This window comes from Sapajus apella, unplaced genomic scaffold, assembly GCF_009761245.1.
Source record: "Sapajus apella isolate SASKATOON/1434 unplaced genomic scaffold, GSC_monkey_1.0 scaffold10, whole genome shotgun sequence".
NCBI lineage: Eukaryota > Metazoa > Chordata > Mammalia > Primates > Cebidae > Sapajus > Sapajus apella.
The window spans coordinates 34,002,953-34,028,200 of NW_022436950.1; the positions used below are offsets into that span (position 1 = coordinate 34,002,953).

Here is a 25,248-nt window from a genome sequence, read left to right on the forward strand (position 1 = left end):
GAGATTTGAGAAATACTGCTTCTCCCAGCCTACCCTGGGGTACCTCACTTTTATTGGTAGATATCTTGAAGACAGCTATGAATAAATACATGTTTATATGATCTTTTATGAATATAACTTCATTTTCTTTTAATTTTCAGTACTTTCAGTTATTTTAACTGGGTTGTTGCTTCCATGTGGATGTGTATATATAGATGTATAATATATTGAAATTCTTTCAGCATAACAGTAATACATATGTGTGTCTGTGTGTATATTAAATACTTAAGAATTAGGCTTCTGTATCTAGTCAGGATGGAGTAAAAGGGAGCAGATTTGTAATCTCCCTGAAACAATTTTACAAACTAGACAAAACAAGAAACAATGGCAGTCAAGAGATTCGACATTAGGCAACAAAAGGCAGTGACCCCAAGAGATGGAAGACAAATGATGTGAACTCTACAACCGCCCCAGCATATTCTCTGAAGAAAGCCTCCAGGCAGCTGTGCAGGAAAGACAACACCCATACAGAACCCAGTGATGTCCCCAGCTCAAGGACACGGTGCTGGGCATCCCTGGGAACCAAGGCAGAGAGAGATGCAGAGTGGAGAACCAGAGAGGAAAGAGCAATTCTATCTTCAGAAAATCTCATATATTTAGTTGAATACTGACAATCTCATGTGTGTTAAGAAAATTGCCCCAAGAGTTCACCCCAAACTGGAAAGAGAACAGCATCCAAAGTTCACATCAGGCTGGGAATAGTGCCTATTTCCAAGAACCAGAGTGGAAAATTTCATAACTGAGGGGCATCTGTCAGAATACGAAGACGGATCTTGCCTCAGCAGTGGAGAAAAACTACCTCTAGATTAACAGAGCTCTGGTGAAATGGATTCATTTTTAAAAGACACAAATTACTGAAGCCTATACAGGAAGAATTAGATAATATGAGTAGCCCCATAGTAGCTTTTTGAAAAAAATGTGTTTATAAGTAAAACTTTCCCACAAACAAAACTCTAGGCCCAGATGGCTGCACTGGTGAATTCTACCAAACATTTAAGAAACAAACAAGACCGCCCCCCCCAAAAAAAGGGGAGCCGTGGTGGCTCAGGTCAGTTGTCCTGGCGCTTGAGGAAGCGACGCCATGCATTTGAGACCAGCTGTGTTAGTACATAAAACTGTTAGTACATAAAACTCGGTTCTCAAGGGTTGAAGCAGGGTGAGGGGAAATTTGCTAACAAGGAGGTTCTCTTCCGTTTTGCCTAAAACTAGATTGATCTCAGAGTAACATGTCCCTTCTTTTCTCTGCCCACAACATTCAATCTTGATTGACCCAGTTACTATACATAATCTTCCCACTCCCACTTGGCCCTCCTTTTCTAAGCTATTTCTTTATTTTCTAGATAAAAGCACTATATATCTGTGATTATTCTGTTTCCAACTGCTTAAAAATATTGTTAGACTTATTGTTTTATTTCTGTTTGAGAGGTAAGTATTTATAAGGTACCAGTTGTGAGCCAAAATCTGTCTTTCTCAGGTCTAAAAACACTTACATAGACTCAATCTACAGTATAAGTAGAAAAATATTAGAAAAAATGATAATGATTAAAAATAACAATAGCAGCTAAAATTTACTGAGAACTTGTAATATGCACGTTCTATGCTATGCATTTTGTATCTGTTCATTCATTCAATTCTCACAATGACCTGGAAAGATAAGTATTATTATTACTAGCCTGATGTTACAGATAAAGAAACTGACATAAGTCTTGTAAATGAAGAAGCCTGAACTTAAACATGGCACTCTTAACCACTCCATTTCACTTGTGATAAGTGTCACAGGAGAGTCACTACCTGAGAAACCCAAAGAATGATCGGTAGTAGGAATATAACACAAACAACTACATGCTAGAAAACTACCCTCTTTATTTGAATATATGCTATTAATAGCTCTCTTTCTGTGGTGACCAATCTCAATAAATGTTAGCTACGGTTTTGTTTAACATGTTTTGAAATTGATGATTCTGATTGGTTCAAGCTAAAATATCCATTCTCATTCCACAGATAAGGAATAATCTTTCTGAACTGGAATCCTTGTTTGGAAACAATAATTTTGTACAAATCATTTTAACTTTCTGCTCCTGTCTCATCATAAAAGGATAATATTGCTTACCCCATGGGTTTGTAGTGATGATTAGATGTGCAAATAAATATATGCAAGGTACTCAGAAGACCATAGAGTAAGTGCCTAATAAATATGAACTACTGTCATCATGATTTATGGGAAACAAAATAGAGAGACTAACATCATAGCTAGTAATAAGACAGACGTGGGTTGAATGCCAGCATTACTAGGTAAGTTACAAGCTCTTTTTTTTTTTTTTTTGAGATGGGGTTACACTTTCATTGCCGAGGCTGGAGTACAATGGCATGATGGCACAATCTCGGCTCACTGCAACCTCCACCTCTCAGGTTCAAGCCATTCTTCTGCCTCAAGCTCCCAAGGGGCTGGGATTACAGGCATGTGCCACCACACCTGGCTAATTTTGTATTTTTAGTAGAGACAAGGTTTCTCCATGTTGGTCTGGCTGGTCCTACCGTCAGGTGATCCTCCTGCCTCAGCCTCCCAAAGTGCTGGGATTACAGGCATGAGCCACCATGCCCGACCACTGAGCTCTTTTTAGCTTTAGTTTTCCCATTATGAGAAATGAGGAAAAAAACAGTACACAGAGAGTTGTGGCAACTAAATGAAAAAAATGTACAAAAGCATTTTGCACAGTTACAGATACATAATTCTCAATAAATGAAAACATTTGATAAATGGAAGCTGTGAGAGTGGTAAAGGTGGTGTGTTTGATGACGGTTGTGGGGTTCATGATTTAATTTGCTCAAGCTTGTAAAGAACTAAAGAGAGAAAATAATCGAGAGCATACTATGTTTCAGCAGGGCACTAGGTACTTTTACATTGTTACTGCATGGATAATTCCACGTCTGCAACAGATATGAGCTAGCAGTTTACCTGGCTCCTAAAGCACCTGCAGTGGAAGAAAGGCAACAAAAGTACAGGAGACTGTACGGTTTCATTATGTACAGTTATTCAGAAGAAGGGATTCATATAAAGGTAAGGCTTTTGCTGTTTAGTTTTTATCTTTTTAAAAATATCTAAGCTGATTGGCTGGGCGCGGTGGCTCACACCTATAATCCCGGCACTTTGGGAAGCCGAGGTGGGAAAATCACAAGGTCAGGAGTTTGAGAGCAGCCTGGCCAACAGGGTGAAACCCCATCTCTACTAAAAATACAAAAAATTAGCTGGACATAGTGATGGATGCCTATAATCCCACCTATTTGGGGGCTGAGGCAGGAGAATCGCTTGAACCTGAGGCAGAGGTTGCAGTCAGCCAAGATCACACCACTGAACTCCAGCCCTGGCAACAGAGTGAGACCCCATTTCAAAAAAAAAAAAAAAAAAAGAAAAAACCTAAGCTGATTTAAGCACTTGTAAATTTCTGGGCCAAATTAGGCTTAACAAATCAGCTTCTTAACTCTTTGGCTGAATAATGTCTATTACTTCTTATACTTATCATTATTTTAATTGACAACTTGAAATTCTCTCGAACACTAATATAAACTATTTTAAAAACATTGTAGGAAATCGAAATGGGTGATAGGCATAAAAATTAGAGGCCTTTCTCCAAAATATTCACTAACACAGATGTCTATCTTTAGGACAGAAGATAAATGAATAAACATAATGGAAAAGAGAGGGAACTGTAATGACTTAATTAATAGAATACATTTTATTTAAAAGGTTAAATTTGGAACAATCATCTTTTATACACATGCTTAGTGCTGGGAAGTAATTTAAATAACAGTAGCAAGTGAGAAAATGAGGTAAAATTACACATGCCACCAAGTTGTTTTTTTTATAAATGGCAAGTGTTATAATTAATACCCAACTTCCTTTATAACTCACATTACCTTAGAGCTACTATTAAAGTTATCTCTGGGGGATGAAGCTTAAGCCTAGTAGTTTCATGGCATCATATTTAGCACAGTGATTGGAATAACAGCGATATGAAATATGACAGGTGTGTCATTTTAAACAAAGGACTTATTTACAAGAGATTGAAAAATAAATGGGCCTGGTGTGGGAAAGGTCTTCGATTCCAAACAGTGAAGTAGTGATAGCATCTAGTAAGAGAGTGTTGACGGAGCAAGAGTCTAAGTTCCTTGCTCTAGTTCTGATGACAGATTTTTTTCTCCTTTTCTTTCTTCTTCCTCTTCTTTTTTTTTTTTTAAAGTGTTTATAGGTTATTTCATTCCCTTTCTTATCCTTCAGTTTTACCCAAGGACTGGTACTACTTGCTCTTGATTATCTTACATGGATATTACAGTAATTGAAGAGATACCAGTGAAACGTTCAGGTTTATAAAGCTGCAATTCATAGATATTTTTACAACTGTTACTTCATTATAACCATTATTACATACTTAGAGGGTACCATGGACAGCCTCATCTTGATCTTTCTTTGGATTTATTTAGATAATAGTATTTCTACCCTATCCTCATGCTTCCTCATATTCATTTCTAGATTGATGTACATTATTTTACTTAATTAACATAAGGTGCTTAATAAAGAGAACACTCTTTGGCTTGGATGCTTGTTAACAGCCTGGTGTGTTCTCTGATTCAGGAAGACTTGTCTGAGAAATACATCACCAAGAATATTGGTGGCCTATGTTTCTAGTTCTCCTAGTTATAAGTCTTTGAAACTAATTAGAACTGCCCAACACCATTGACACCTTTTAAAAAAGCATAAACAGTATGTTTTTTTTTTTTTTTTTTTTTTTTTACTTAATTTCACTTAATTTCAACCAGTTCATCATTAGAATTGAGAGAAAGAAAATACAGGGAAAACATCTGACAAAAAGATGGCACTCTGAGAACTAGTTAGTGGCAAACATCAAAGTGCAGATAATACTTACACACATTGGCTTCCCAGTAGGATACATTTGTATTAATATAGTGATCACTTAAAGTGTTTTATGCTTTTGTCAAGCCTTCTTACACGCTTCAAATGCATTCTCACTGAGGGAAAACAATCCCCTTGCTTATTGATAGCATTTGATATGCATTCTATAACATAAGTGACTATTAGGGACTGCACTTGCTTAATAAAAATTTGCAGAACAGTGGCAGATTTGGTGAGTTAATGGGCCCCAGATGCTCTTCTTATGCTGACAGAAGATGGTGTATTGCTATCATGTACAAATCTCTTCAGATAAAAACTGCCGTGAGCTACAGTTATTCTTTTTTAGAATGCCAACACTATATCATGAATGGGGATTATGCAAATATGTTCAGATTCTCACTACTTCACATTGAGATACTTTGATGCAAAGAAGCACTCTAAAATGTGATGCAATGGTAGTCTTTTGTACAGATAACTCTGTTTCATTTAAGTTTTGATTTCCATATCTTTGACATAATAGAGAGTGCAATTTTGAAGTTAAAGTTTGGCCAAATAAAAATATATCTTCTAATGAGGCCATAAATACTTCTCTTTGGATAGTTTTCTAGGAAACTAAATATCAAGTAATCCCTTAATGGTTAATAAATTTGTTTCCAAGAGTTGTTCCTTCAGAACTTAAAAAAATTGATGCAGTTGCCAATATTAAAAATCAATTTTCCCCTCCTTTAGCAGATCAATTTCTGCGCCACTGATTGATTTCCAGAATTTCTAAGGAATGCAAACCTGCTTCAAATTGTAAATTAAGTTTCTTCCTGAGCAACCATGAGCTATTACTGCATTAATCTATAGTGTTTTCTTATGTCAATGACAATTTGGCATAATAATTCTGCTGAGGAAGAATTTTTGAGTTTTCAGCACTGTGAGTTTGTATGTGTTAAAAAATTCTTCCATCACTTGAAACACACACACACACACACACACACACACACACACACACACCCCAAAACAAGGCTTTTGCTGTAAAGGGGGCCAGGGAATTAGTATAAGACAATAGTGTAAACATTTATCTCATTTATCTTAGCATGCTTTCCCAAAAGCACTATGCTCCGTCTCAAATGTGCTACAGCTCTGACAGTAAGCTAATCAGAACTCAGTAGCTGAAGTTTTTTTTTCTTTTTTTCCCCAATATCATAATGCATCTATCAGCCATGGTGACATGGTAAAAAAGGAGGACCCATTCCCCTCATGATTGTCCAACTATCCATATGTTCACAACTCTTTGGTGATCTCTTTAAAATTCCCTTTCTTTCTCCATAAACTTTAGAAAGTCTTAAATTTAAAGTTGTGAAAATCTAATACTTTTCATATGTTGTTATACTGTCATCTTTAGCTCATTAAAGAATATTGGAAAATCTAAGTAATTCCTTCATAAATTTATTAATCTGTTTTTAATCCATTCAATACATACTGTTTGCCTTAAAAGAATCAGATACTCAACCCCATGGTCTAATGAGGAGATACAAATGCCATATTTGTTAGAATCAAATCTGTTAAATAGTTTAATAAAGAAAAACATATGCTTCAGGAACAATGGTAGGTCAGAGAGACATGAAAGTTAACAAAGACAATAAAGGTTTTAGGTGAATAACTACTTGCATCAATTGATCTGGGAGAAGCAAGGATGACTTTTAACACCTGGAACACCTCATGGGAAGGGAATAGCATGAAAAAAAAATGTAAGATCCCAAGCTTTGACTTTAAGTTCCTAGATTCTGATGCTAATTACATCTGTGAGTATGAACTAATTACTGAGTCTTTTTCAAGCTTACTGAACTTATTTGTAAAATGTAGATAAGGCCTCATAGGGTGAGAAAACTTGATGTAAAAATTTATCATGAAATCTAACAGAAGTAGATGTTCACAAATGGATTATGACAGCCTTTCACATCTCACCACTTTTGCCAGCTTTTCTGTTCTCCAGCACATCAGAAGTATTTTTTTTACTTTTGTTTTTCAATTGAATTTTACCTCACTATACAACATTCAATGTTTTTACATTATTCACATTTAAACATTTTTATTTAATAAAATAACTTAGAGATAGACATCTTGCTATGTTGCCTTGGCTGGACTCAAACTCCTGCACTCAAGTGATCCTCCTGCCTCAGCAACCCAAGTAGATGGAATGACAGCTGGTGCCACTGCACCCAGCTAATGAAGTAGGTTTTTAAGTAGGCAATACAACTTCATACTTAGGTACAAAATGTAAGTAGCACATACTATTTCTTCTAAATTGCAAAAATATCTCAATTATTTGTTCATGGGTCCATTTCACGTTAAACATCTTCAGCAGAGCATATGTCTTGTTTTTCCATTTTAGTTTAGTGCCATGTCTAACACCCTTTAGGTACTCATTAATGTCTCCTGAGTGAATGAATGTGGCACCTGTAAGAGTAAAGAAATGACAGCAAATTTGAGCATGTCCATTTGGCAAGGGGTTCTAGACTCATGAATGAGAAAACTGTTTATTGTGAGATATATATAATTATAGGAATGATGTAGCATAAATGTGTTTAAACATTGTAAAATTCTTGTGGCACAATTTTCAGACAAGTTCCTAGCAAGGAAGGGGTAGGAGGAGGTGACTGGGGTCTGTTCTGGGACAGGTCTAAATAAAGACCAGAAGATAATAGAACTGTTTGGAATAAATATAATTCATGTGTATTTTGAGTAATGAACTGTAGAAATGTAGAAAGAATATATGATTAGCAGGCTAGTCTTACTCTGTTGTCTTTCTTTCAGTTATATATGACTGATCACTAGGGTAGTGGTTCCTATCTATTTACTTTTTGGCTTGTTGGCACTAATCACACTCTTGTTCTTCATGTAGTATGATGCTTGAAATAGCAGTTCTGTAAACAGAGGGCTGTTTATAGAAAAATTACACTCTATTTCTAAATAAACTGAATACTTGGTATGTCTCTCCTTTCAACTTGCAAATGTTATGAGTTTCCAAAGCTGCAAATAAAGGAAATAAATGTCTTTCTTCTATGATAATTTCAGGAAAAAGCCAAGAGCAGAAATACTAGTTTTAAAAATGGCTTTTCCTAAATATTAAAGCACTAAAAATATCTATATGTGTAAGGTATAAAGGATAACAATTAAGCAAACACTGGGTATCAACCACTCTGTTTAAGAAAAATATTATTTTGCCTTTGAAGCACTGTGCCATTCCTTTCCCTCTTAGCTCAGAGGTAATCACAATCCTAAATTTTGTACATTATAATTCTCTTGCATTTCTTTATAATTATACCACAAATTTATTCTCAAATAGTACTATTTAAATATGTACATTCCATTAAATGACATTAGATTCTATCAAATATTTTTTTGTGTCCAGTGATGTGACTGATGTCACTATGACTGATCAGTGATGTCACTAATGTGATGTGTCTACCATATGATCATATATGGTTATGCTTTTTCTGTTTTAATCTGTTAATATGTGTCCATTGATCAATTTCAAATGTTAAACTCACATTCTATTCCTGGGATAAGATCTTCTTGGTCATGATATATTATCTTTTTTTTTATAAAGGGTTTAATTTGGGTTGGGTTCAATTCACTAAGTTTTTGTTAGTTTTTATTTTTGAGGGTGGCTTAGAGAAATTTATTTGCTCACAATTCTGGAGGCCAGAACTCCAAGATCAACCTGTGAACAGAGCTAATTTCTCCTGGGGCTTCTCTCCTTGGCTCATAGATGGCTGTCTTCTGTGTCTTCACATAGTCTTTCATCTGTGTGTTCCCCAAATATTACATCAATTCAAGAAGGATATTAATCTAATTTTTTTTCTAATGTCCTAGTCTGATTTTGGTATCAGAGTAAAGCTTGCTTCATAGAATGAGTTGGGGAAGTATTCACTCCTCTTTATTTATCTGAAAGAATTTCTGTAGAATTGCTATTATTTCCTTTTACGAAACAACGGGCACCCACTGGGGGTCTTCGGGCATATCTTCTGTGGACAAAGGGTGATGGGGACTACTGTGCTCTTTTTATTTTCTTTTTCTTTTTAGACAGGTTCTCATTCTCACTGCCCAGACTAGAGTGCAGTAGTGTGATCTCAGCTCACTGCAGCCTCGATTTCCCAGGCTCAGGTGATTCTCCCACCTCACCCTCCGGAATACCTGGGACTACAGGCAAATGCCACCATGCCCAGCCAACTTTCTGTATTTTCTGTAGACATGGGGTGTTGTCATGTTGCCCAGGCTGGTCTCAAACTCCTAGACTCAAGTGACCTGCCCACTTCAGCCTTCCAAAGTGCTGTGATTATAGGTGTGAGCCAATGCACCTGGCCTCTACTTTTTTCTTTAAAGTGAAAGCTGAGGTCATTTATTTGAAATCTTTCTTCCTTTTCTAAGTTCAGTGTTACAAATTATCCTCTTAGTGAAATCTCATTATTTTTCTTATCCCAGAGATTTTTATAGGTAGTGTTTTTATTTTCATTTAGTTCAAATACTTTCTAATTTCTCTCTGGCCTCTTTATTTGATCCATGTGTTATTGAGAAGTATATAAGTTATTTTCCAAGTATTTGTGGATATTCCAGAGTTCTTTCTGCTATTGAATTACAACTTAATTCTAGTACGGTGATGGAATATATGTCGTATGACATGAATTATTTTAAAACTTTTAAGACTGTTTAATAGTCTAGAATACAGTATGTCATGTTAAATGTTCTATGTGCTCTTAAAAAAGTGTGTATTCTGCTGTTGTGTTGAGTGTTCCATAAACATTAATTAGGTCAATTAGGTCAAGATAGTTCATACTGTTCAAATCTTCTATAGCCTTACTGATTTTTTGGTCTACTTGTTCCATGAATTATTGAGACACTGTGTTAAAATCTTTCACTGTAATTTTGGATTTGCCTTTTTCTGTTATTCGATGATATTTTCTCTCATTTTTTGAAGCATTATTATTAGGTGTATAAGCATTTAGAATAATTATATTGTTTTGATGATTTGGCTCCATCAAAGCTATGAAAGGACTCTATTTCTGGTAATATTTTTCTGAAATCTACTTTCTCTGCTATCACTGTGGCCATTCTAGTAGTCTCTTAATTAATGTTAGCACAGTATGTCTTTTTCCTTCCTTTTGCTTTTAACTTACTTGTGTCTTTATATTTAAAGTGGGTCTTTTAGGCAGCATATAGTTGTGACTTATTTCTTTTTTTGTGAGACAGGGTCTTGCTGTGGTACCCATGTTGGAGTACAGTGGCATGATCAGAGCTCACTGCAGCCTTGAACTCCTGGGCTCAAGTGATCCTCTGGCCCCAGACTCCCAAAGTGCTGGGATTATAGGCATGAGCCACTATTTCTGGCCATGACTTGCATTTTTTATCCAATTGACCATTTCTGCTTTTTACGGTCTAACATATGCATTTAATGTGACTATTGTTATGGTTGATTTTCAACAAACCATCTTGCTATTTTTCAATCTTGCTATTGTCCTATCTGTTCTTTCTTCCTCTTAGTCTGCCTTCCTTTGGGTATTTTTCATATCATTATTTCGTGTTCTTTTGTTATTATGTATACCTTATAATAGTATACAGACTTACAGACAGTACATCAACTTAAAATGCTTCAGTGTATGATTTTTTGGCTTTACAATGTCAATACGCATTAAGTAGAAACCATATTTTAAGTGCCCATACAACTATTCTGTTGTCACTTTCAGTACAGTATCCAATAAGTTACATTAGATTTTCATCAGTATATTGTAAAATAGGTTTTGTGTTAGATGATTTTGCCCAACTGTAGGCTAATATAAGTGTTCTGAGCACATATAAGGCAGACTAGGCTACGTTATGATGTTTGGTAGCAATGAACTTTTGACTTATACTGTTTTCAAGTTAATGACAGGTTTACTGAAATGTAATCCCATCATAAGCAGAGAGGCATCTGTATTTCAACATCTCCCCTCATAACCTCTGTGCTATTATTGTCATATAAAAACACATTATAAAAATAAAAAACCCCATTCTACATTGTCATTATTTTTGTTTAAACAATTAACCTTATATTTAAATAAGAAAAGTTTTAAAACACATTCATCCAAGTAATTACAATTTCTGATTATCTTCACTTATGTAGATCCATATTTATATCTGGTACCATTTTTCTTCTACCAGAAATGGCTTTCCTTTAACATGTCGTACAGTGTACCTGTTGATGATTTACTCTTTCAACTTTTGTATGTCTGGAAAATTCTTTATTTTGCCTTTGTTTTTGAAAAAATATTTTTGCTAGTTAAAAAATTCTAGTTGAATAGTATTTTTCTGTCAATACTCTAAAGATATTTCTCCATGATGATACCTTCATATTTTTTTTTCCGTGAGAAATCTGCTGTTGTCCTCTTTCTCTCTCTGTATATGACGTGTTGCTCTCTGTTTTTAAGATTTTCTTTTTAACCATGATTTGAGCAAATTGTGTATAATGTGCCTTGGGATGGTTTCCTCATTTTTTGTGTCTGTACTTGAAGGCTCATTTGAGATTTATTAATTTGGGTTTCCAGATTTCATTACATTTGAAAAAATGTTGACCATTGTTTTCTCACATATTTTTTTTCTCTGTTCCTCTTTTTTCTCATTTGTTGAATCCAATTACATGGATCTTAAACCACCTGAAGTTGCCTCACAATACACTGTTCATTTCTGTGTGTCTTTTTCATTTCAGTTTGAATATTTCTACTGCTGTGTATTCATATTTACTTGTCTAGTTTCCTGCTGTGTCTAATTTGCTGTTACTCCCATCCATAGTATTTTACATCTCAGATATTTAACTTTTCTTTTCTAGAAATTTGATTTGGGCCTTCTTTTACATCTTCCATAACTCCACTTTACATGTTCGATTTTATCTCTACTTAACATGTTCAATTTTCCTTTAGGCTTTTAAGTGTACTAAATGCAATTATAATAATTTAAATGTCTTTGCTAATTCTAACATCTGTGTCAGTTTTGGTTTTAACTATTTTTTTCGTTATTATATGTCTTATTTCCACATTTCTTTATATGCATGTTAACACTTTACTGGATGCCAGATATTAGAAATTTTACCTTGTTGTATCCTCAATATATATATATATATATATATATATTCCTGTAATTTTAAATACATTTTTTTGTATTGAAAACTTTTTTAGAGATAAGATCTGGCTCTGCTACCCAAGTCAGAGTACAATGGCACAACCACAGTTTACCACAACCTTGAACTTCTGGCCTCAAGCAATACACTTGCTCTGCCTCCCAAGTAGCTAGGACTACAGTGTGTACCACTGTGCCTGGCTAATATTTACACTGCGTGTGTGTGTGTGTGTGTGTGTGTGTGTGTGTGTGTGTGTGTGTCTGTGTAGTGGGGGTTTCACTATATTGCCCAGAATGGTCTCCAACTCTTGGCCTCAAGCAATTCTCCTACCTTGGCCTCCCAAAATTTTCGAATTACAGGCATCAGCCACTGTGCCTAGCCCTTCCTGTAATTTTTTAAAAATATGACTGAAATATAGTTACTTGGAAAGGGCGATCCTTTTGGGTCTTGCCTTTATGATCTGTTAGGCAGGACTATAGCAGCATTTACTCTATGCTGATTATGCCCTGCAGCAGGGGCAACGCCCTCCTGAATACCTTATCCAATGTCCTGTGAACTATTAGATTTTTTTTCCCCAATCTTGTGGTGGGGACAAACATTGGTTTCACTCCTGAGTGTGCTCTGGGCACTGCTTTTTGAATCATTTGGCCTAGCCTCGGTAGTTCCCTACATGCATGCTCTGATGAATACTCTGCGTAATACTTAAGGAAAACCCTCTAGCTGCATATGGAGTTCTCTCTATGCAGATCTCTCTTCTCTGGTACTATTCTCTTTACACTCTAATCCCCTTGCATTCCCTGACTCACAACTCCATCTCTTAGACTCAACAACTGAAAAATGTAATATGCATTTTATATCAAGTTTCATAGTATGGTATTAATTTTCCAGAAATAAGTTTAAAAATAGTGAATCTGGCTGGATGCAGTGGTTCACACCTGTAACCTTAGTACTTTGGGAGGACAAGGTGGGTGGATCACTGGAGTCCAGAAGTTTAACAACAGCCTGGGCAACATGGAAAACCTCATCTCTCTCTCAAAAAAAAAACTACTACAAAAATTAGTTGGACATGGTGTTGTTTTCCTGTGGTCCCAGCCACTCCAGAGGCTGAGGTGGAAGGATTGCTTGAGCCCAGGAGGTCAAGGCTGCAGTGAGCCATGATGGCACCATTGTATTACAGACTGGGTGACCTTGTCTCAAAAAAAAATCTACTTAATATATGAAACATCTTTATTCTTATAACTATAGCTTTCTAAGTCATATAACCAATGGCCCTAAGACCACTTAAGTCTTAAAACCATAATGAGGAGGAAGATAGCCAAATAGAAACTTCCAGTGATCATCCTTCCCACTGGCATGACAAATTGAACTACTAGGCACACAGAAAAACACCTTCCTAAGAACTAAAAATCAGGTAAGTGATCACAGTCACAGATTTTACTTTATATCAATGAAAAAGACACTGAAGAGGATAGGAAAGACTGTCTGGATTTGCTGACAGCACCGCTCCCACATCCTCCGTTCCCCTGAAGTAGACATATGGTACAGACAGAATCTGTGCACCTTGGGGAGGGAGAGCACAGTGACTGTGGGACTTTGCATTGGAAGTCAATGCACCTTTCCACCATGACAGGGTGGAAGGCAGCACCACTGGCACAACACAGCTGGCATCAACGGAGGGAGCACTTAGACCACCCCTAGCCAGAGGGAAATTACCCAGCCCAGCAGTCAGAGCCAGAGTTCTGCCAAGCCTCAGCAATGCAGGCTAAAGTGCTCTGGGGTCCTATATAAACTTGAAAGGTAGTCTAGGCCATGAGGACTGCAATTACTGGACAAGTCCTGATGCTGTGCTGGGCTTGGAGTAAGTGGACTTGGGGGTTACATAACCTAGTGAGATACCAGTTGGGAAGATAATAGAGTGCTTGCATCACTCTTTCCCCAACCCCAGGCAGGGCAGCTTATGGCTCCAGGAGAGACTCCTGCCTTCTGATAGAGGAGAGGAGAGGGAAGAGTTAAGATAACTTCATTTTGTAACTTGGATACTAGCTCTGCCACAGTAGGATAAGGCACCAGGCAGAGTCCTAGGGCCCCCATTCTAGCGCTAGCTTCTGGATGACATTTCAAGACACAAATTCTGCCAGAAGGAAACTGGCAGCTTTGAAGGGAAGAATCCAGTCCTGGCAGTATTCATCACTTGCTGACTAAAGAAAATATGGGATATAAACAGAAGCAACAAAAGGTTAAAAAGCAAGAAGATGAAGTTAAAGTGTAGCGTTTCCATTAGTCTTCTCTTTGCCTGTTTGTTTGTTTATTTATGCAATCAGTGTTGTCATCAGTTTAAGATTATGGGTTATAAGATAGTATTTGGAAGCCTCATGAATCTCAAATAAAAAGCACACAACAGATACACAAAAAACAAAAAGCAAGAAATTAAATCATACCACCAGAGAAAATCACCTTTGCTAAAAATAAGATAGGAAGGAAGGAAAGGATGAGAAGACCACAAAACAACCAGAAAACAAATAACAAAATGGCAAAAGACCTTACTTATCAATAATAATACTGAACATAAGTGGACTAAACTCTCTAATCAATAGACACAGAGTGGCAAAAAGACCTGATAATCTCTTGCCTATAAGAAATACACTTTACCTATAAAGACAGACATAGATTGAAATTAAATAGATAGGAAAAGATATGCCATCCCAATGGAAACTAAAAGAGAGCAGGAGTAGATATACTTATATCAGGCAAAATGGATTTCAAGGTAAAAACTATAAAAAGAGACAAAGAAGGTCATTATACAATGACAAAGGGCTCAACTCAGCAAGAGGATATAATAATTATAAATGTATATGGATCCAACACTGGAACACCCAGGTAAATGAAGCAAATATTATTAGAGCTAAAGAGGGAGAGAGACCCCAATACCATAATGGTTGGAGACTTCAAAAATCTACTTTCAGCATGCACAGATCATCAAGACAGAAAAATCAATAAACATCAGATTTAATCTCACTATTACAGACCAAATGGACTAAATAGATATTCATAGAATATTTCCCACAATGGCTGTGGAATACGCATTCTTCTCCTCACCACATGGATCATTCTGAAGGGTAGACCATATATTAGGCCGCAAAACAAGTCTTAAAACATGCAAAAAATATTCCTGAAATTATATCAAGTATATGTATTCTCTGAATACAATGTAATAAAACTATATATCAGTAAGAACATACATTTTGAAAACTATATACAAACATATTGAAATTAACCAATATACTCCTGAATGACCAGTGGGTCAACAAAGAAAGAATGGCTTTGGCTTTCTTCACAAAAACAGAAAAAATAACCCTAATATCTCTATGATACCGCAAAAGGCCCAGAATAGCCAAAACCATCCGGAGCAAAATGAACAAAACTAGAGGAATCACTTTAACTGGCTTCAAATTATACTACAGAGCTAAAGTAACCAAAACAGTATGATACTGGCATAAAATCAGAGTCATAGATTAATGGAACAGAACAGAGACTAGAAAGAAATCCATATATTCACACTGAAATCATTTTTGACAAATAAGTCAAGAACATACATTTGGGAAAGAACAGTCTCTTCAATAAATAGTACTGAGAAAACTGGATATCTGTATGCAGGAGAATGAAACTAGACTCTTATCTCTTACCATATAAAAAAATAAAATCTACATGGATTAAAGGGTTATATGTAAAATCTTACTATGAAACTTCTACAAGAAAACATCAGGGAAACTTTCCGGGACATTGGACTGGGCAATGATTTCTTGAGTAATATGTTACAAGCACAAGCAACCAATTGCAAACATGGACAAATGGGATCACATCAAATTAAAAAGCTTCTTCACAGCAAAGGAAACAGTGAACAAAGTGAAGAGAAAATCCACAGAATGGGAGAAAATATTTGCAAACTATGCATCTGATATGGTTTGGCTCTGTGTCTCCACCCACATCTCATGTTGAATTGTAATTCCAAATATTGGGGGAAGGACCTGGTGGGAGATAATCGGATCATAGGGGTGGATTTCACCCTTGCTGTTCTCATGATAGTGAGCTCTCATGAGATCTGATTGCTTAAAAGTGTGCAGCACTCCCCGCCTTGCTCTCTTTATCCTGGCTTGACATGTGAAGTTGTGCTTGCTCCCCCTTTGCTTCCGCCATGATTGTAAGTTTCCTGAGGCCACCCAGTCACGCTTCTTGTACAGCCTGTAGAACTTTTTTTTAAACTTTTTCTTTCTAAACTTTTTTTCTTCGTATAATATCCAGCCTTAGGTAGTTCTTTATAGCAGTATGGGAACAGACTAATACACTATCGGAAAATGGACTGTTAACCAGTGTATACAAGGAGCTCAAATAGCTCCAGAGGAAAAAAATCTAAAAATTTGATTTTAAAAATGGACAAAATATCGACACAGATATTTCTCAAGACATTAAAATGGAAAACAGGTACATTAAAAGATGCTCAACATCACTGATCATCAGAGAAATGCAAGTCAAAACTAATGAGATGTCATCTCAACCCAGTTAAAATGGCTTTTATCCAAAAGACAGGAAATAACAAATGCTGGTGAGGATGTGGAGAAAAGGGAACCTTGTTACACTGTTGGTGGGAATGTAAATTAGTACAACCATTATTGAAAATGGTTTGGAGGCTCCTTAAAAAACTAAATAAAGAGCTACCATATGATCCAGCAATCTTACTGCTACGTATATATCTAAAAGAAAGGAAATCAGTATATCAAAGAGATGTCTGTACCCCCATGTTTATTGCAGTACTATTCATAATAGCCAAGATTTGGAAGCTACCTAAGTGCTCCTCAGCAGAGGAATGGATCAAGAAAATGTGGTACATATAAATAATCAGGTACTATTCAGCCATAAAAAAGAATGAGATTCTGTGTTTTCAAAGAAATGGATGGAACTGGAGATCACTATGTTAAGTGAAATAAGCCAGGCACCGAAAGACAAACTTTCAACATTATCACTTATTTGTGGGATCTAAAAATTAAAACAATTGAAGTCATGGAGAGAGAGAGTAGAATGATGGTAACCAGAGGTTGGGAAGGCTAGTGTGTGTTGGTGGGGTAGGTACAAAAATATAGTTAGACAGAATAAGATCTAGTATTTGAGCATAACAGGAGACTACAGTCAGCAATAATTTATTGTACATTTTAAATGACTAAAATAGTACAACCAGATTGTTTGTAATACAATGACAGGATAAATGCTTGATGTGATAGACACCCGGTTTACTCTGATGTGATTACTATGCATTGTATACCTGTATCAAAACATCTCATGTACCCCATAAATACATACTTACCATACAACTACAAAATTAAAAAAGAAACGTAATGGAAGAACACTAAGCTAAGAATGTGATCAGTGGCTGAGGGCAACATCCTTTGGAGGTCTCATCACTTACTTCTTTCCTACACAATGATATTATGAAATTAGTCCTGAGAACAGGCAAGTTTTACGTGGTTGGCTGTTTTTTTTTTTTTTTTTTTTTTTTTAATACAGGACCATAAAGAGAATGTAGCTGAGCTGGCAGACTGAAAAGAAGCCATATCTAGGCTCAGGGCTCTTCCTCTATCCTGACAACATACATACTGTTGTCATAAGCGGCAGCCACAGTCAGTCAGCTGTCAAGTCCTCCTTCTAAAAACACACCTGGACCTATGGCTTTTATCATTCCATGGCTGAATTTTTGGAATTGCCTCCAACTTGCTCTTTACCTCTGTCTCCCTAATTCTACTACCCATCTTATTCACCACACCAACATTTATCCATGCTAAACATCACTTTTATAATTTCTCAAAGCTACTCAAAACCTTCACTAATACTCCACTGCTTAAGAATAATATTATCCTTATCTTTGTATCCCAGATTTGTACCCTTTTTACCTTTCCCATTACATTATCCTCTATTCATCTTGAAGTCCCACAGAGTGATTCCTGTTTTTTTTTTCTCATTTGTATTTATCCTTTGTTGAAAATGCCTCTGAACTCACATGTTTAAATGCTGCACTGTTACTCCTCCTGGGACCTGTTCTTTCTAGAACATTCTCTCATCTCTGCTCCCCATCCTGCCCGAGAACACTTTAGCATTTCCTCCAAGAATATGTACCGCTTTCTACTCTGTACTACACTGATTTATGGGCAACCTCAATGAAGGCAAAGATAGTATTTTATTCAGCTTTACAAGATAAACAGTTACAGTTTATAATGATACTATGAAGTCTCTGCTCCATCTTTTTTTTCCCCAACTGACGCAGAGAAAGGACTATGTATGCAAGATTGCTCCTAGGAAACTCCATTTTCTGTGCATTTCTGAGATCTACCAGGGCTGGACTATGTTTACTACTCAAATTATAAAAGCTTTCATGATTCTCAGACCCTTGACAAATATTTCTGCTATTAGCAAGAAATTGATACTGATTAAACCATCGAAAAGAAGGGGCACAGGCTACCTTAAAGCAAGCTACCATTATTCACTATTGACCAATAAAAAACGAAGCTCTTATTCCACTATTTATAATGTATGTTTTCACATTGTCTAGTGACCCCCCCCTTTTTTTAAACAGAGATAGGAAGGAAATTAAAACTTATTACCAACTTAGCATGTGTCAGAAATCACAGTAAACATTTCAATATGTGTTATCTCATTTAATCCTTATAAAAACTCGCCGAGTTGGACTTCATTATCTTCATTTTACAGAGGAGGAGACTTAGGCTAAGAAGGGTTATATCCTAAAGTTTGCAAGTGGAACAGCAGGGATCTGAAGGGTTCCTGACTTCAAAGCACAAATTCCTTCTACTGTGTGACTTTGTGAAGATTTTGCTAATGACTTTGCCATCAAGAACTACATATTTCTATTACTTAACACTATCTACTAAAATAGAATTTTGTACCAATCTATATAAATGACCACATGATGTTTCTTTTCTCGGATATTGGAAAGTCTAATAGTCTATTAACTTTCTGGGTATTTTTCATGGGAAAATTACTGGAATTTTCTTTCTTTTTTTTCACCTTTTAAGTTCAGAGGCACATGTGCAGGTTTGTTACTTAGGTAAACTTGTGTAATGGGGGTCTGTTGAACAGATTATTTAGTCACCCGAATATTAAGCCTAGTACCCATTAGTTACTTCTCCTGATCCTCTCCCTCCTCCCACCCTCTAGCCTCCAGTAGGCCCCAGAGTGTGCTGTTTCCCTCTATGTGTCCAGCATATAAGGTTTTTAAAAATAGTTGTTGATGCACTCAGAAATAAGAGCATTGTAATAAGTTGTTTGGAGTCTCACACACCTGGAAACTTTTCCAAGACAGGCATGAACTACTGTTTGCATTGTGTCAGAGCAGGGGAAAAGGGTAAAATGAGGGGTGGGGGGCACACGTGCTAAGTGGTAGCATAGATAATTTATAGTACATGGGAATGAAGCAACAGAAAGAACCACAGATGAATCCAAAGTGTGTGGCCTTGTGATTGAAAGATGGCATTATTAGAAAGAAGTCACAAGGGAAAAATGGTGTAGGATCAGGCCAACAGTCTAGATGTAGCAGAAACAGCATGGAGTGCCCTGGGACTCACATCTCCCTTTTACTGCCACCCCCACCAAGATTTTTAATGCCACCTGAGACAACTTAGCTTTCCTGGCAGCCAAACTGGGCTATTGCTGACTCATCAATTGTGTGCAGTCAGCTAAAAACCCTGAAGTCCTTTTTTATAATAGCTGCTGTTAAACCAGATCATCTTTGTCTGATGAATGTCTATGGAAAGCCAGTGGTATATCGGGCACTAAGCTAGGCACTGAGATTGTAAAAGTAGCAGGGTAGTCCTGAGCCCTGCACTGGCAGGGCTTCTAACACAGCAGAAATCACAAAGAGTGGAGTAAGTGTTACCAGACCTACCTGGCCAAAGCTACCTTCAGCTTTCACCTTGACAGGGGTAACATCTCTTGACTAATCTGCATTTACTCCTTATGGTCCATTTTCCACCAAAAAGTTACATGTAATTATTAAAAAGTAAAAGCAAAACAAAACAAAAATCTTATTATAACAGTCCCTTGCCTAAATTCTCCCAGTTAGCTTCTAACCACATTTAGAAGAAAATCCAAAGCTTCCAAGCCCTGCCTGGACTGTCTGCAGCAGTCTCTCCAACATCATCTGCACAGCTCTGCCCTGGATCACGGTATTTCACCCAATCCAGCCTCACTGCAGGTCCTCAAACAGGCAAACCATGCCCCTCCCCACGGTTTTGGAACATGCTCTTTTCCATACTCTGGTGCTATGCTCCCAGATAGCCACAAAGTTCACCGACCTCCTTTGATCATGTGTCCAAATATGTCACCTCATCAGAGAGGTCCTCCATGGCCACCCTACGTAAAGCAGGCCTCCCAACCCTGACTCTCCATCATTATCTTCGTATCTTTCTCCATTTTTGTTCAAAAGACTTGGTCCTGCCTGGCATCTTCCCCACTAAAACATACGCTTCACATGGATGTGAGCTTTACTTTGTTCACTGTTTTATCTCTGGAGCCTAGGACATATCGGACACATAGTAGGCACTCAATCCATATTTGTTAAATAAAAGGCTAGTCAGAGAACGTTGGAAATTGGTAATGAGCTGCCTACAGTAGTCCATGGATTGGACTTTTCTGGAGATGTATAGGAAATTGGGAAGATGTGTTTTGGGCAAAGTAAACACGAGAACCTAAAAGAAGTCTAAAATGAAGAACTCAAACATCTTCCACATGGCTGGGGTTCTCAGTGTGAGAGGGAGACTGGAGAGAGAAAAGGTAGAAGAGAAAGAAAGGGGCCAGTCATGGGAATCTCAAAAACCACATTAATGAATTCTGTCTTTATCCTCAGGGCAATGTGATGTTGTTAAGGGATTTTTAGCAAGGAAGTGACATGATCGGATTTGTGTTTTAAAATGATCACCCAGGCTGCAGCGTGGAAAATAAATTGGATGGGAGTAAGGCAGGAAGCAGTTGCTTCCTTTTTGGAACCCGAATACAGGAATTTACATTTATCCCTATTAAATTTAATCTTCTAAATTGCGGCTCACCAGTTCTCCCTGTTGAGACCTTTTTGAATCCTGATTCTGTCATCCAATGTTATTAGCTAACCTACCAAGCTATGTGGCTCCTACAAATGTGACAAGTAAACCTGCTATATCCAAATCATGTGCAGGGCTTACATTACTGAAAGCCATGCCTGCGCTCTTCATGGCACTTTTGCCTGTTGTTGTGAGATTTCCTGGCTGGGTGAAAACATAGACTGATCATTCCACGGTATTTCTTATTGCAAAGTTAACAGGCCAGCCCAGAATGGAAGTAACTGTAAAGACTTAAAAACTCAAGCTACCCAGAATTTTCCTGTGCATTTCCTCAAGAGCTATGAACTTTACCGTAAGGTGCCAACCCATTTTATTCTTGCATGAATTAATTTTGGCATCTGGTTTCTGGCTGGGGACTGTATAGCTGCTTCTGTTCTTGGCTACAGTAAATGCTATCAAAAGATTTCTCTTCTGGCATGAATTGAAGTACATAATACTGTCTATGTTTCTGCCCAGAATCTACTATCATCTGTTTAATATGCAAACTGTGCAAAACCAAGGCTACTACTGTGTAATAGATTTTGAAAAGTTGTCATCCAGATTCATTGTTTATTAGAGGTTATTAACTTTGGGGGTTTATGTGCTGTCTCTTCATTTCAGAGCACACAACCATTCACTTAAATGGGATGCACAAAGTTCTTCACACACTCTAGTGAACTCATCTGCTATTTTATACCCATCTATTAGATGAGCTCACTTAAATCAGGCTCCTTTTTGCAGAACAGGCGATTACACATACATATTAAATAACTGCTATCTTTTTGGAAGATATTGAGGTATGTTAAGAATCTTGAACAAAGTTGAGCTAATAGAAAACATTAACTGGAAAAATAGACAGTTGCTAGACCCAGAGTACAAAGTGACCTCACAGGCAGTTGCTAGACCCAGAGTACAAAGTGACCTCACAGGCAACAGGCAGCAATTTTCTTTTTTTTTTTTTTTTTTTTTTGAGATAGAGTCTCCCTTTGAGCCCCAGGCTATTGTGTAGTGGCGCTATCTCAGCTCACTGCAACCTCCGCCTCTTGCATTCAAACAATTCTCCTGCCTCAGCCTCCTGAGTAGCTGGGATTACAGGTGCATGCCACCATATCCAGCTAATTTTTGTATTTTTAGTAGAGATGGGGTTTCTCCATGTTGGGCAGGCTGTTCTTGAATTCCTGACCTCAGGTGATCTACCTATCCTGGCCTCCCAAAGTGCTGGGATTATAGGCGTGAGCCACCATGCCCGGCCACAGGCAGCAATTTTTAGAATCTTTTTTCCTTAGACCAGAGATTTCTTGGGACATCTCAGAGGCAACTAATAATGGAAAAGTGAAAAGCAACGGGCTGTATCCATGGTACATACCCTCCTGCTACTCACTCTCCCTCCCCAACCCTCCTATATTAAATAAATCTTTACTGTAAAAATTTGAAAGAGATTTACAAAATCTACTTAAAATTATTTGGCTATCAGTTAATTATAGACTGATTTTTTTTTTAGCAATCTCTGTGCATACTTAGAAATTCTTGTGAGTTGTAAAAAAACCAAAAATGTAACCTTTTTGCAACTGATATTTTTTTAAATAATAAATTCTAAGTGTAATAATTACTAAAATTGGCATAACGGTCCATTTCTGGGATAAATATTTATTAATTTCACACTTGGAGTTTTATTTTCCTACATTACAGCCAATACTTTTGTTCACATCTCACATACTTCAGTAGGGTTTTGTAAAGCTTATAAGCTCTGGGCCTTGTGCCTATAGTGACTCATAAGGAAAATAAAACCCTCGCCCGTTTCAGTCAGAAGACTTGTTTCAACAATTAAGGACATTAAAATATAAAATTTAAAACCAGTGGGTTAGAGGCATTAAGAAGAAAAAAATAGTAATTTGTTGTTATATTTTTGTATGTTCTCTCCGGGTGTCCCCTTCCTGCATCTTGTTCCTTCACTAGCTTCTTTGGTTTGAAGATGGTACCCTGATTCTCTCCATCAACTTTGACTTCTTATTCTCTGTTCCAGCTTAAATATAATTGGTCAAGCTTGACTTTGATGGTAGATAGAGAATCAGGACATTGCTCTCTTACCACTTTTCTATTAGTTCTATAATTCTAACAAAATAGGATTAAAATAATAGTCTCTCAGGACTAAGAACTAAAGCAACTCAGAAATTCTGCCTAACTAATGAGGCTATCTGTGCACTTCTGCATACATGCAGTGACCAGAAACTTATAGTCACACTGAGTGGCTACAGCAGACATGTAGCCTGACTGACCCAATGCCATCTGCAATCCTGTTTTCCCTAGCTACTTTCAGGTTAGACAGTATGTGACATGTAATTGTCCTGGCCAATGAGTAAGAAGTTTGCTGGATGGCACTTCTTAAATAATATTGGATTTCCTGAATTAGAGAAGAACGTTGGTGTACCCTTTTGTCTTCTGCTACTTTTTTTTTTTTTGCCTGAGACACGGATAAGACTGCTGAATATACAGAAGCCATCTGTACACTCTGCAGTGACAAATATGGGTACAAGAGCCAGAAAGTCAAGAGTGGCAGAGTGAAGAGGAGAAGGAGCCCAGGTCTCTGATTCCTCCACCGAGACACTGAATTGACCTTATTCAGGCTTCACATTATACAAGACAAATGAACCCCCGTTTAATAAAACACTGTTGGTATGGATCCCTGAGCATTGCAGTAGAATGTGCTCTTAGCTAACTCTAGTTTAACTGATAACAAGTTGTGTTCTGTGTTGTTCTAAAACTCTTAACAAACATATCATCATTCTGCCCCATAAATATTCTTATTCTGCCTTTCCAGGTGATAGTCCTCAATGATATGAAGTAAGCACATGTACCTAATACTTCCTTTATCCTTCTTGTAGTTAAATATCCCCATTTCTTTCCACCATGAATAGGATTCTGCTTTTTTATTCTATTTCAAAATTAGTTTTATACTGCCAATTGATTTTATTCTATATGTAAAATACATTTGTGGTAAACATTTGAAATATGCAGAAACATATAAAAAATATAAAAATTATACATGTAACTTCCACTAAGAGAAAGTCAATATTAACATTTTGCTAAATTTTCTTCTTTTATTTGTAAACAATGTGTCACTTGATGAGTGAGATAGGTTCTACGAAGCACATTTCTGGGTGGTTTCATGATTGTGTGAACATCATAGCATATACTTCCACAAAGATAGGTGGTTTAGCCTGATACAGACCTAGGCTATATGGTCTAGCCTACGGTTGTGATGCTCTCAACCCACAGAGCATGTTACTTAGTGAATACTATAGGCAATTTTAACATAATGGTAAGTATCTGTGTATCCAAACAAATCTAAACATAGAAAAGATACAGTAAACATACAGTGTTATAAGCTTATGGGACTGAAATGCACTCTACAGTTGACTGAAATGTTACTACATGGTGCATGACTACACTACACACACACACACACACACACACACACACACGTACACACTACTATAACTGTATATACTGTTTTTAACTGACATTTTACCATTAACATTTTTCATTTCATGAAGCAGTCTAAAGATTTCTATTAGTTGTATAATAGTGTATTATATAGACTAGACTAATATTCTATAATTTTGCTAATTCTCTAATTGCTGGAAAGTTAACTATACTGAAAAATCTTTATATTTCAATCTTGGCTGAATCTTTTTTTTGGCAGGATAATTCCTAGAAATAGAGTTACCGGGAAGAAGATGAAAACAGTGCTAAGGTGCCTATATAATTACCATTCTGCCTTTGAGTAAAGCAGCATTCAATTAAATGACCAACAAGCATGCTCTGTGCCACTGGAACATATATAGTTCAGCATTTGCCAATGCTTACCAATACAATATCTCAATTTTCTTAATTACTTGTGAGGCTAAATATATTTCATATTTATTTGCCAAATAAATTTCTTTTGCCCTTTGTGAATTGTCATATACTTTTCCAATTCTGAATTGAAATATTTGTTTTCCCATAATTTATAAGAGCTCTTCATATGT

The 25,248-nt window shown here is 36.8% G+C and overlaps 1 protein-coding gene across 2 annotated transcripts in view; it reads right to left on the minus strand.

Moving 5' to 3' along the window:
• The window catches only part of PARD3B (par-3 family cell polarity regulator beta), a 1,108,767-nt gene that overhangs the window by 406,922 nt on the left and 676,597 nt on the right, over nucleotides 1-25,248 (minus strand). The window lies entirely within an intron of this gene.